Raw genomic sequence first — 10511 nt, 5'->3', positions numbered from 1 at the left:
AGGTTCCACCCAAATTTCTCATACAAGCAAAATGAACCTTTTCAGCATCAAGGTGGTCCACCAGGTTATCAGAACAACTTTCCCAGGATAGGTCCACCACAAATGAACCAACCTTTGGTTCCATCTGTACCGCCTTATAATGCCCCTATCCCACAGCAACCTTCACAATTAGAAACCATGATGGCTAATATGATAAAACAACAACAAGATTTTATCAAGCAACAACAACAGACCAATACAGCCCAAGCCCAGACTAACCAATTCCATGCGCAAGCAATTGCAAAACTTAAGGTTAGTCTGAGCCAAATAGCTAACTCTCTAAGGGATAGGAAGAAAGGTGAACTACCTAGTCAACCAGTGCCTAACCCTAGTAGACAACAAAATCAAGGTCAGATAGGTCAGTATCAAATCAATTCTAATGGAAATCCGACCTATGAAGTCCAGGCAATTACCACTTTAAGGTCTGGCAAGCAAGTGGACAATAAAGTCCAACTTCCTGAAAATGAAAAAGAAAATAAAACTGAATCCGATAAGAACCCTATTCAGAAGAGGGGTCAAGAACAGGACAAACCGAAAAAAGGAAAGAACCCATAGAAACATACAAACCCAAGGTTCCCTTTCCCAGTAGACTTTAGGACTCCAAGAAACAATCTAACTTTGATGAAATCATGGAAGTCTTTAAAACTGTTCAAATAAATATACCTTTTCTCGATGCCATAAGACAAATTTCCTCCTATACAAAATTCTTGAAAGACCTCACCACGGTCAAAAGAAAAACAAGTATTCCTAGGCAAGCTGTTATGGCTGCACAAGCCTCATCTCTCATTCAACAACAGATTGCCCCGAAATTCAAAGACCCTGGTTGCCCAACTATTGAAATAAAAATAGGAGAGACGATCATCCAAAGAGCTCTATTAGATTTAGGAGCCAGTGTAAACCTACTTCCCTACTATGTGTACCAAAAATTAGGTTTGGGGAATTAAAGCCTACAAATATTACCCTTTCCTTAGCAGATAGGACAGTGAAGTACCCCAAGGAGATTGTAGAGGATGTAATAGTGAAAGTAAATGAGTTTTACTATCCTGTGGAATTCGTTATCCTTGAGACTGAACCTGCAATACATCCAGACAGTCACACACCTATAATTTTAGGTAGACTTTTCTTAGCCACAGCAAATGCTGTGATCAACTGTCGAAATGGGATGCTGAAGTTATCTTTTGGCAACATGAAAGTCGAGCTTAATGTCTTCAACATAAGTAAACAACCACCAGACGACAAAGAAATCAATGAAGTTGACATGATTGAAAGTCTGGTTCAGGAGACTTTCTTACAAACTTATAATAAGGACCCTTTAGAAGCTTACCTTGCCCATTCCGAGGAAGGGGTCAAGCATGCGCCTCTTAGTTCTGTTCCCCTTAGGAGCATAGATCGTCATCAGCCGACTGTTCTGTTAGCATCCCACATATGCCATGAAAATTCGAAATAATTTTCAGATTTCAGCGGAAAAACTATGCAGGATCCGTTAATCGCATGAACGTATTTTAAAACCATTCGTTTGTAGATAGATTAGAATTAAATTATTTTAAACTATTTTAAAATCATTAAGAAGATTAGATCTTCACCTTGTGCGGGTAGATGGTCTCCGCAAATCTGATTCACGTGGATTTGTAGAAGGTTCGATGGAAGCCGCACACGCGTCCGGCCTCTACGGGTATCCACACGAGGTAATGATTCGATCGAACCCTACGTATCTCCCCGGGGTGCTAGCTCTCTTGCAGAGATGGCTTTTGATGGCTGAAGTCCTTCCTTTCAATCAACTCTTGAATGCCCAGGGAGGAGGAGGAAGAAGGATGGATCAAAAAGAAAAAGAACAAAACACTTTCAGCCTTTTCCTTTTTATTTTTGTTGGAACCAAGAAATGGGAGGAAGAAGGGCCACCCACGCCTCCCTTTCTTTTCTTTTCCCTTGCGGCTGAAAGGAGGAAGGAAGAGGGAGTTTTCTGCCGTGAAAACCCAAAGAAAAGGATTAGAAGAGGGGCCGAACCCCTCCTCCTATTATTTCTCCATGAGATAAGGATGAGCTCCTAATTTTTAGGAGCTCACCCTTATCTCCTTAATTCGGCAGCAAGGAGGGGCTTACGCCCCTCCTTTTTCTTCCACACACTTCCCAAGGGGAGGGGCGTGGGCCCCTCCCTCATATCCCATTTTATTAGCCCATTTAATCAAATTAAGTGGGCAAGATGGGTTTGGGTTCATTTTATGAGTCCAATCCTATTCAAAATAGGATTTTTATGAACCCATTTTAATTTCCTCCTTATCCTAATCTAATTAGGATTTAATTGAACCATGACTCTATTGAACTCTTCAATCCTAATCCAATTAGGAGTCATGAAATTAATTAGATTAAATTTAAAATTAATTAGGACTTAAAATAATCCTAATCTAATTAGGACTTATTAAATTTCAGCCCTAAGAAAATTAGGACTTTAGAAATCCTATTCCAAGTAGGATTCTAATTTAATTTGAAATCCTAATCCAATTAGGACTTCATGAATCCCACTCCAAGTTGGACTCATGATCAAGTCCAATTAATAAATCTAATTAATTAAATTAAATTGCAATCCGATTGCAATTAATCCTTCTTCTAACCACTACTCTTAGCGGGTTTTCATTTATCAATCTAATTGATTATTTGTGATTCCTAATCACATTCAAGCCATCGGATCGGTCATTACCTCTAATGTGTGTGACCCATAGGTTCTATTCTGACTGGTAGTGAGATATATTACGATCTCTATCATAATATCATTGAAAACTCCTGTTCAATGGGTTGAAACAATTTCAACTCAACTCATCAGGGTTCATCGACCATCAAGATGATCCCTGTGAGTCTCACCATCCACCAGTGACACCTAGCAGTATGTAGTGGCCACCCAGCAGAATAGAATGATGAACCTCTAGGTGCAGTTATCGTATGATACAGTCTTTCTATCGTGGATCCTACAGACCGGAGGTCATGGATAACTCGTCAAACCCCGTCGGTCTGTCATATGTCTAGATTTATTCGACTTGAGTTCGATAGTAGAAAACTCTTTCTCCACTTTATATTATTGCCCTGGCCAAGGTCTTAGAACTCAGTCTAATAAATCACATAGGATCTCTCCTCATCTATCAAGATCGATAGATTTCATGTAGGTGCATACCCTACTCCTATAGTGAACTTACTGCAGCCAATCTACACTACAAGGACCCATATGGCTAGGAGACCATGTGTATGTGCAGTCAAACTACAATAAACCTCACTGTGAGTAGCCGAAGCACCGCAGGTCAAAAGACCAGTCATACTACTGGCAACATCAAGCAAGTCACTGACGAGTGGATAGACATCCAAGTGACTTCTTGTCTTGGTCACGCTCAGTACCCTTGTTCTCTAACAAGCACCTACACTATCACTTCAGTGTCCCTACACTGTGGACTCGAGTCTCGTCCATCCAGAAGAAAAGTGATCTGTGCACTGATCGGATTGATCACCGTCCTCGTGATGATCCATTGATCAGGAGCATTTAGAAATTAATCACCAATGATACATGGCTCAAATTCTCAACTCTTGAGAATATGTATCATCATCTTATTAATTTCTTGGACGATTCATAGACACATAAACAATATGAATGAAAAGATGCCCATTTATTATTCAATAATAATAAAGTCAAGTACAAATTTATGTCCCAGAATAAATAATGTGTCTGCCAGATTGGCTTCTAGGGCATACATCTAACAATCTCCCACTTGCACTAAAGCCAATCGGCCGTATATCTATGTCCCATCTTCTCAAGGTGGGCTTCAGTCTTCTGCTAACTTAGCTGTTTAGTGAGCGGGTCTGCCACGTTGTCCGCAGAGTCTACTCTCTGTACCTCGACATATTTCTTCTCGAGATAGTCGCGTATGAGGTGGAAACGCCGCTCTATGTGCTTGGACTTCTGATGAGACCTTGGCTCCTTAGCGAGAGCTATGACGCCATTATTATCGCAGTAGAGTGTGATGGCATCTGATGGCATTACATCTAGCTCTGCAATGAATTTCTTGAACCAGAAGGCTTCCTTTGCAGCTTCAGAGGCGGCGATATACTCAGCTTCCATGGTAGAATCAGCAATGATCGGTTGTTTGGAACTCTTTCCAATTTACCGTACCACCATTGCACAAGAACACATATCTAGATGTAGACTTTCTATCATCAATATCAGTCATAACGTCTGAATCTGTGTATCCTTCTACCTTTAACTCCGATGCTCCTCCAAAGACCAAGAACAAATCTTTAGTTCTTCTTACGTATTTAAGAATGTTCTTCACAGCTGTCCAGTGCTCTTTGCCTGGATTCGACTGATATCTGCTAGTGACACTCACAGCCAAGGGCTATATCAGGTCGTGTACATAGCATGGCATACATGAGGCTCCCTATTGCAGAAGCATAAAGAATCCTGCTCATGCGTTGAATCTCTTCAGATGTGTTGGGGCACATCTTTTTGGAGAGATGAATCCCATGCCTAAGGGGTAATAGACCCCTCTTGGAGTTTTCCATACTGAACCTCTTCAGTACCTCCTCTATGTACATCTTCTGTGACAGACCAAGCAACCTCCTTAGATCTATCTCTATAGACCTTAATCCCCAAAATGTAGGATGCTTCCCCAAGGTCTTTCATGGAGAACTCTTTTGACAACCAGACCCTTGACCGAGGTTAGCATGGGAACATCATTCCCAATCAAGAGGATGTCATCCACGTACAGTACGAGAAACACGACAGCACTCCCACTAACCTTCTTGTAAAACCACAGCGGTTTCTCTTCGTTCTTGATGAAATCAAACGATTTGATCGCATCATTGAAACGAGTGTTCCAACTCCGAGATGCTTGCTTTAGTCCATAGATGGACCTTTGCAGCTTGCAGACCTTGTGATCTCCATCATTGGAAGTAAAACCCAAAAGCTGCTCCATATAGATATCTTCATCAAGATATCCATTCAGGAAAGCAGTTTTCACATCCATCTGCCATATTCATAATCATGAAATGCTGCAATGGCAAGCAATGTTCGAATGGATTTCAGCATGGCTACAGGTGAAAAGGTCTCCTGATAGTCAATGCCTTCGCGCTGACTATACCCTTTCGCCACTAGCCTTGCCTTATAGGTCTCTACCTTTCCATCCGAACCTATCTTCCTTTTATAGATCCATTTGCATCCAATAGGTACTATACCTTCTGGTGGATCTACTAAGGTCCCAGACTTGGTTAGAATACATGGAGTCTATCTCTGACTTCATGGCCTTCCAGCCATTTCTCAAAATCCCATATCAGATATCGCCTCGTTGTAGGGTATTGGGATCCTGTATATGTTCCCTATCTCCCATGAGGGAACATTTCCTCGGTATCCTCTACTAGTATACCTAAGTATCTATCGGGAGGATGGGAGACCCTACTAGATCTACGAGGTGGAGGAGGTACTACGTGTACTGGCTCTGTATGAATAGGTTCTATAGGATCCATGACTCGTTGCTTTTCAGAGACTCTCTCTTCAAGCTCAATTTTTCTTCCCACTGCCTCTATCAAGGATAACTATTTTTCCAAGAAGACGGCATGGTCGGCTCACGAAACACATTGTGATCCTCTGAGACGTAAAAAATTGTATCCTAATGACTCTTTTAGGATATCCAATGAAACGAGCACTTATGGTCCTAGACTCTAACTTGTCCGCCTGTAGTCGCTTGATGGGGGCCGAACATCCCCAAATCTTGAGATGACCAAGACTCGGCTTCTTACCATGCCATATCTCATTACGGTGTGGTAGGAACGGATTTTAGAGGGAACTCTATTCAATAAATAAATTGCGGAATAATAAGGCATCTCCCCAAAGAAACATAGGTAGATCAGTGAAGCTCATCATGGATCGAACCATATCCAATAGAGTCCGATTCCTCCTTTCTGACACCCCGTTGAGTTGAGGTGTACCGCGGAGTCGTCCATTGTGAGACTATGCATTTTCCTTTAGATTAATCCCGGAATTCCCCACTAAGGTATTCTCCTCCTCGATCTGATCGAAGAACTTAAGGGTTTTTTCCAGTCTGTTTTTCTACTTCATTTCTGAACTCTTTGAACTTTTTCAAAAAACTCAGATTGTGGTATCTCATAAGATACACATACCCATATCGTGAATAGTCATCGATAAAGGTAATGAAGTATGAATAACGACCCCTGGCTAGTACATCGAATGGGCCCACACACATCAGTGTGTACCAGGGTAAGTATTTCAGTGGTCCTCTCCCCATGTCCTACAAAAGGTAATCTAGCCATTTTTCCTTGAAGACAGGACTCACAAACTGGATATGACTCAGAAGTTCAATGGGCCGGAGAAGCCCATCTTTTTTCATTTTGTTCATTCTATCCTCTCCAATATGGCCAAGTCCTGAGGCTGGCCACAAAATACTTCTGGTTTATCTCATCTCTGGATCTTTTAGATCCTATGGCACTCACTACTTGCTCAGACACATCACAGACAATCAATATGCAAGTGATAGAGACTGTCAATCATGAAAACCACGTGCAACTAATTTATTTCTGAAATAAATTGAACAGCAGTCTTTGTCAAAGGTCAAAATATGACCATCCTGTGCTAAACACGAAACAGAAATCAAATTCCTCCTAGCAGCAGGGACATAATAATAAGTCTCTAAGTTGTAAACTAAATCCAGACGGTATTCGCAGAGGATAGGTGCCCACAGCTACAGCAGCACTCTTACCCCCGTGCCAACCCCGAAGGGTTACTGCACCTTTCGCCGGCCTCCTACTTTCCTTAGACCCTGCATAGTAGTGCACAAATGAGCACTAGAACCAGAATCTATAACCCACTAGAAGTAGAAGAAACCGTAAGGTTAGTTTCAATTACGAGCAAGTCTAACATACCTTCAGAAGGTGTATCCTTTTTGTTCTTCAGGCTCTCGAGTATGAAGGGCAGTTCCCTTTCCAGTGGCCGTTGACGTGCAGTGGAAACATTTTTCTTTGTCATAGCCCTTTTCTTATGAACTTCCTTCTTAGGCTTTTTGTCTTTCTTGTGCTTCTTTGCAGGCTTCTTTTTCTTCCAAGTAGACTTTCTCTTGGAACCAGAAGTCAGCTCAGCAGCCAGAACAGAGCCCCTTGAACCTTTCAAGGCCCCTTCAGCAGTTACCAACATATTCAACAATTCGGTCTTGTGCATTCAATTTTATTCATATGGTAGTTTACTATAAACTGACCAAATGAATCAGGAAGGGATTGCAGGATCAGATCTATCTGCAGTTCCTTATGCATGGACATACCGAGCTTCTCAAGCTCCTCGAGGTCCTTGATCATAGTCAAACAGTGATCGTGGACAGACTGCCCCTCGCGCATCTTTGCCTTGAAGAGCCTCTTGGACACTTCAAAGCGTGCAGTGCGGCTCTGCTCACCATACAACTCTTGCAGATGAGCCAGTATTTCCCTAGCAGTCTTTATGTTCTCATGCTGGCATTGAAGTTCGTTAGTCATGGATGCCATGATGTAGCACTTGACCCTAATGTCGTCATCAGTCCACTTCTGATGCGTCTCACGCTGATCATCAGTAGGACGTGCTGGTAGCCTAGGGATATCATTCTCGAGCACATACCCTATTTTCTCACAATTCAGAACAATTTTCAGGTTCCTAAGCCAGTCTTTATAGTTGGTTCCGGTCAGTCTGTTGGTCTCAAGGATTCGGGTCAAAGGGTTTGAAGCTGACATTGTGATCTGTAGAGAGTAAAGATTCTAGTTAGACTTTGTACTTGAACTTAATTTGTTCTAGGGACTTTTAAAACAAATATGCTCCCACTATTTTCTCGAATCCCTCATACTCCCCTGATGGAGAAACGAAAACCCTACGCGACTAGGATTTCTAGTGGGTACTGCGGTCTCACCGATTTACATGCCGCCTCACCTAACAGTTATTGGTGACATATAAATGGATGAGTGTACAACTCTTGTACAATGCTTCTCAAGCAAATTGCAGTGGTACTTGGTCTCTAAGTGATGAAGACCTCACCTAACAGTTATTGGTCCCATTACTTAGTTAAGTCAGACCCACCGTATAACCGCAGAAATAAAGTCGTCATTGGGTCCTCACCTAACAGTTATTGGTGCCCAACCCCACCTTTACCCCACAACATCTCATGTCTAATAGAGAGGTCCAGTCCCCCGATGCAACTTGCCCACTGTGTCCAGCCGAGACAAATCAACACCGAAAAGACCTTAGCAGCTCTACTACGGTGGAAGACCTATGGACTTAATATTGCATAATCAAGTCTTAGTGTTTGCAACTTGAGTTCTTCATAAGAGGTAATCGAACAATTGGCCAGGTAAGCAGGTGGGAGGCTCCCCTTACTCAGAGAGTAAGGTCCTAATTAAGTAACCACCTTATAGGCTTGCCTAGACACCAATTAGATCAATTAATCTAATATGACTAACTCATGTTGGTTCACCCTCGACTGATTAGGGAGGTTTCGATTTAGGTCTCACTCGATCGCGTATTCACATCTCATGCAAATATAAGTCTACCCGCATAGACATAAGCATTAAACATCCAGGCATTTATCAAAAATAAAATTAAATGGTGATGATCATGGATCCAGGATGGGGTCATTTTACAAGCACATGCACGTCAATTGGTTTGATCGTCTTCAACTCTTGACTCGATCTTGATCCTCTAGGTCCAATTGTGATCAACTCCTTGATCCATCTTCAATCAACCCTTGATCTGATCCGCGCATGTTGAGCTTGTTGATGTACATATCGATCAACCATCGACGTGCAACACACATCACAGATTACATCCCAGATTGCTTTAAAAATTAAATAAAAATAAAAATAAAATTACAACCCTTTTCATTGAGACACGCAGGTCTCTAATACATGAATTTAAGATGCACGCAGGCATCTGAAAATTAAAATTACATGCATCACAGAACATCGCAGAACATTTCAGCACATTCAAAGGGTCCATCCATGATCATCACCATACGCATCACATGCATAAAAATTATTTTCAGATCTGTAATTTAATTGATTATTCATCTCATGACTTGCTGATCATGCTAGATTTGACTCTAAACATTTGTAATCACATTATCAAAGCATTAGAATCATTAATCTAAGCATCCAATAATTAGTATGCAGAAAAATCAGCAAGCTGAAAATTCTGCATACATAAATTTCAGCAAGCATAATCCCTTAAATTTCAGATCTAAAATGCCTTGAAAAATTTAATTCTAATCTTAATCTACATAACCATGGCTCTGATACCACTGTTAGCATCCCACATATGCCATGAAAATTTCGAAATAATTTTCAGATTGCAGCGGAAAAACTATGCGGGATCCGTTCATCGCATGAACGTATTTTAAAACCATTCGTTTGTAGATAGATTAGAATTAAATTATTTTAAACATTTTAAAATCATTAAGAAGATCAGATCTTCACCTTGTGCGGGTAGATGGTCTCCGCAAATCTGATTTACGTGGATTTGTAGAAGGTTCGATGGAAGCCGCACACGCGTCCGGCCTCTACGGGTATCCACACGAGGTAATGATTCGATCGAAGCCTACGTATCTCCCGGGGTGCTAGCTCCCTTGCAGAGATGGCTTTTGATGGCTGAAGTCCTCCTTTCAATCAACCTTTGAATGCGGAGGAGGAGGAAGAAGGAGGATCAAAAGAAAAAACAAACACTTTCAGCCTTTTTTTTTTTTTGTTGGAACCAAGAATGAGGAAGAAGGGCCACCAGGCTTTTCTTTTCTTTTCTCTTGCGGCTGAAAGGAGGAAGGAGAGGGGTTTTGCTGCCGTGAACCCAAAAAAGGATTAGAAGAGGGGCCGAACCCCTCCTCCTTTTATTTCTCCATGAGATAAGGATGAGCTCCTATTTTTAGGAGCTCACCCTTATCTCCTTAATTCGGCAGCAAGGAGGGGCTTACGCCCCTCCTTTTCTTCCACACACTTCCCAAGGGGAGGGGCGTGGGCCCCTCCCTCATATCCCTTTATTTAGCCATTTAATCAAATTAAGTGGCAAGATGGTTTGGGTTCATTTTATGAGTCCAATCCTAGTCAAAATAGGATTTTTATGAACCCATTTCAATTTCCTCCAATCCTAATCAATTAGAATTTAATTGAACCATGACTCTATTGAACTCTTCAATCCTAATCCAATTAGGAGTCATGAAATTAATTAGATTAAATTTAAAATTAATTAGGACTTAAAATAATCCTAATCTAATTAGGACTTATTAAATTTCAGCCCTAAGACAATTAGGACTTTAGAAATCCTATTCCAAATAGGATTCTAATTTAATTTGAAATCCTAATCCAATTAGGACTCCATGAATCCCACTCCAAGTAGGACTCATGATCAAGTCCAATTAATTAAATTAATTAATTAAATTAAATTGCAATCGATTGCAATTTCCTTCTTCTAACCACTAACTCTT

The sequence above is a fragment of the Phoenix dactylifera genome, unplaced genomic scaffold, assembly GCF_009389715.1.
Source record: "Phoenix dactylifera cultivar Barhee BC4 unplaced genomic scaffold, palm_55x_up_171113_PBpolish2nd_filt_p 001855F, whole genome shotgun sequence".
NCBI lineage: Eukaryota > Viridiplantae > Streptophyta > Magnoliopsida > Arecales > Arecaceae > Phoenix > Phoenix dactylifera.
The sequence above is the reverse complement of the archived record's forward strand: the minus strand, read 5'-3'. Positions refer to the sequence as shown.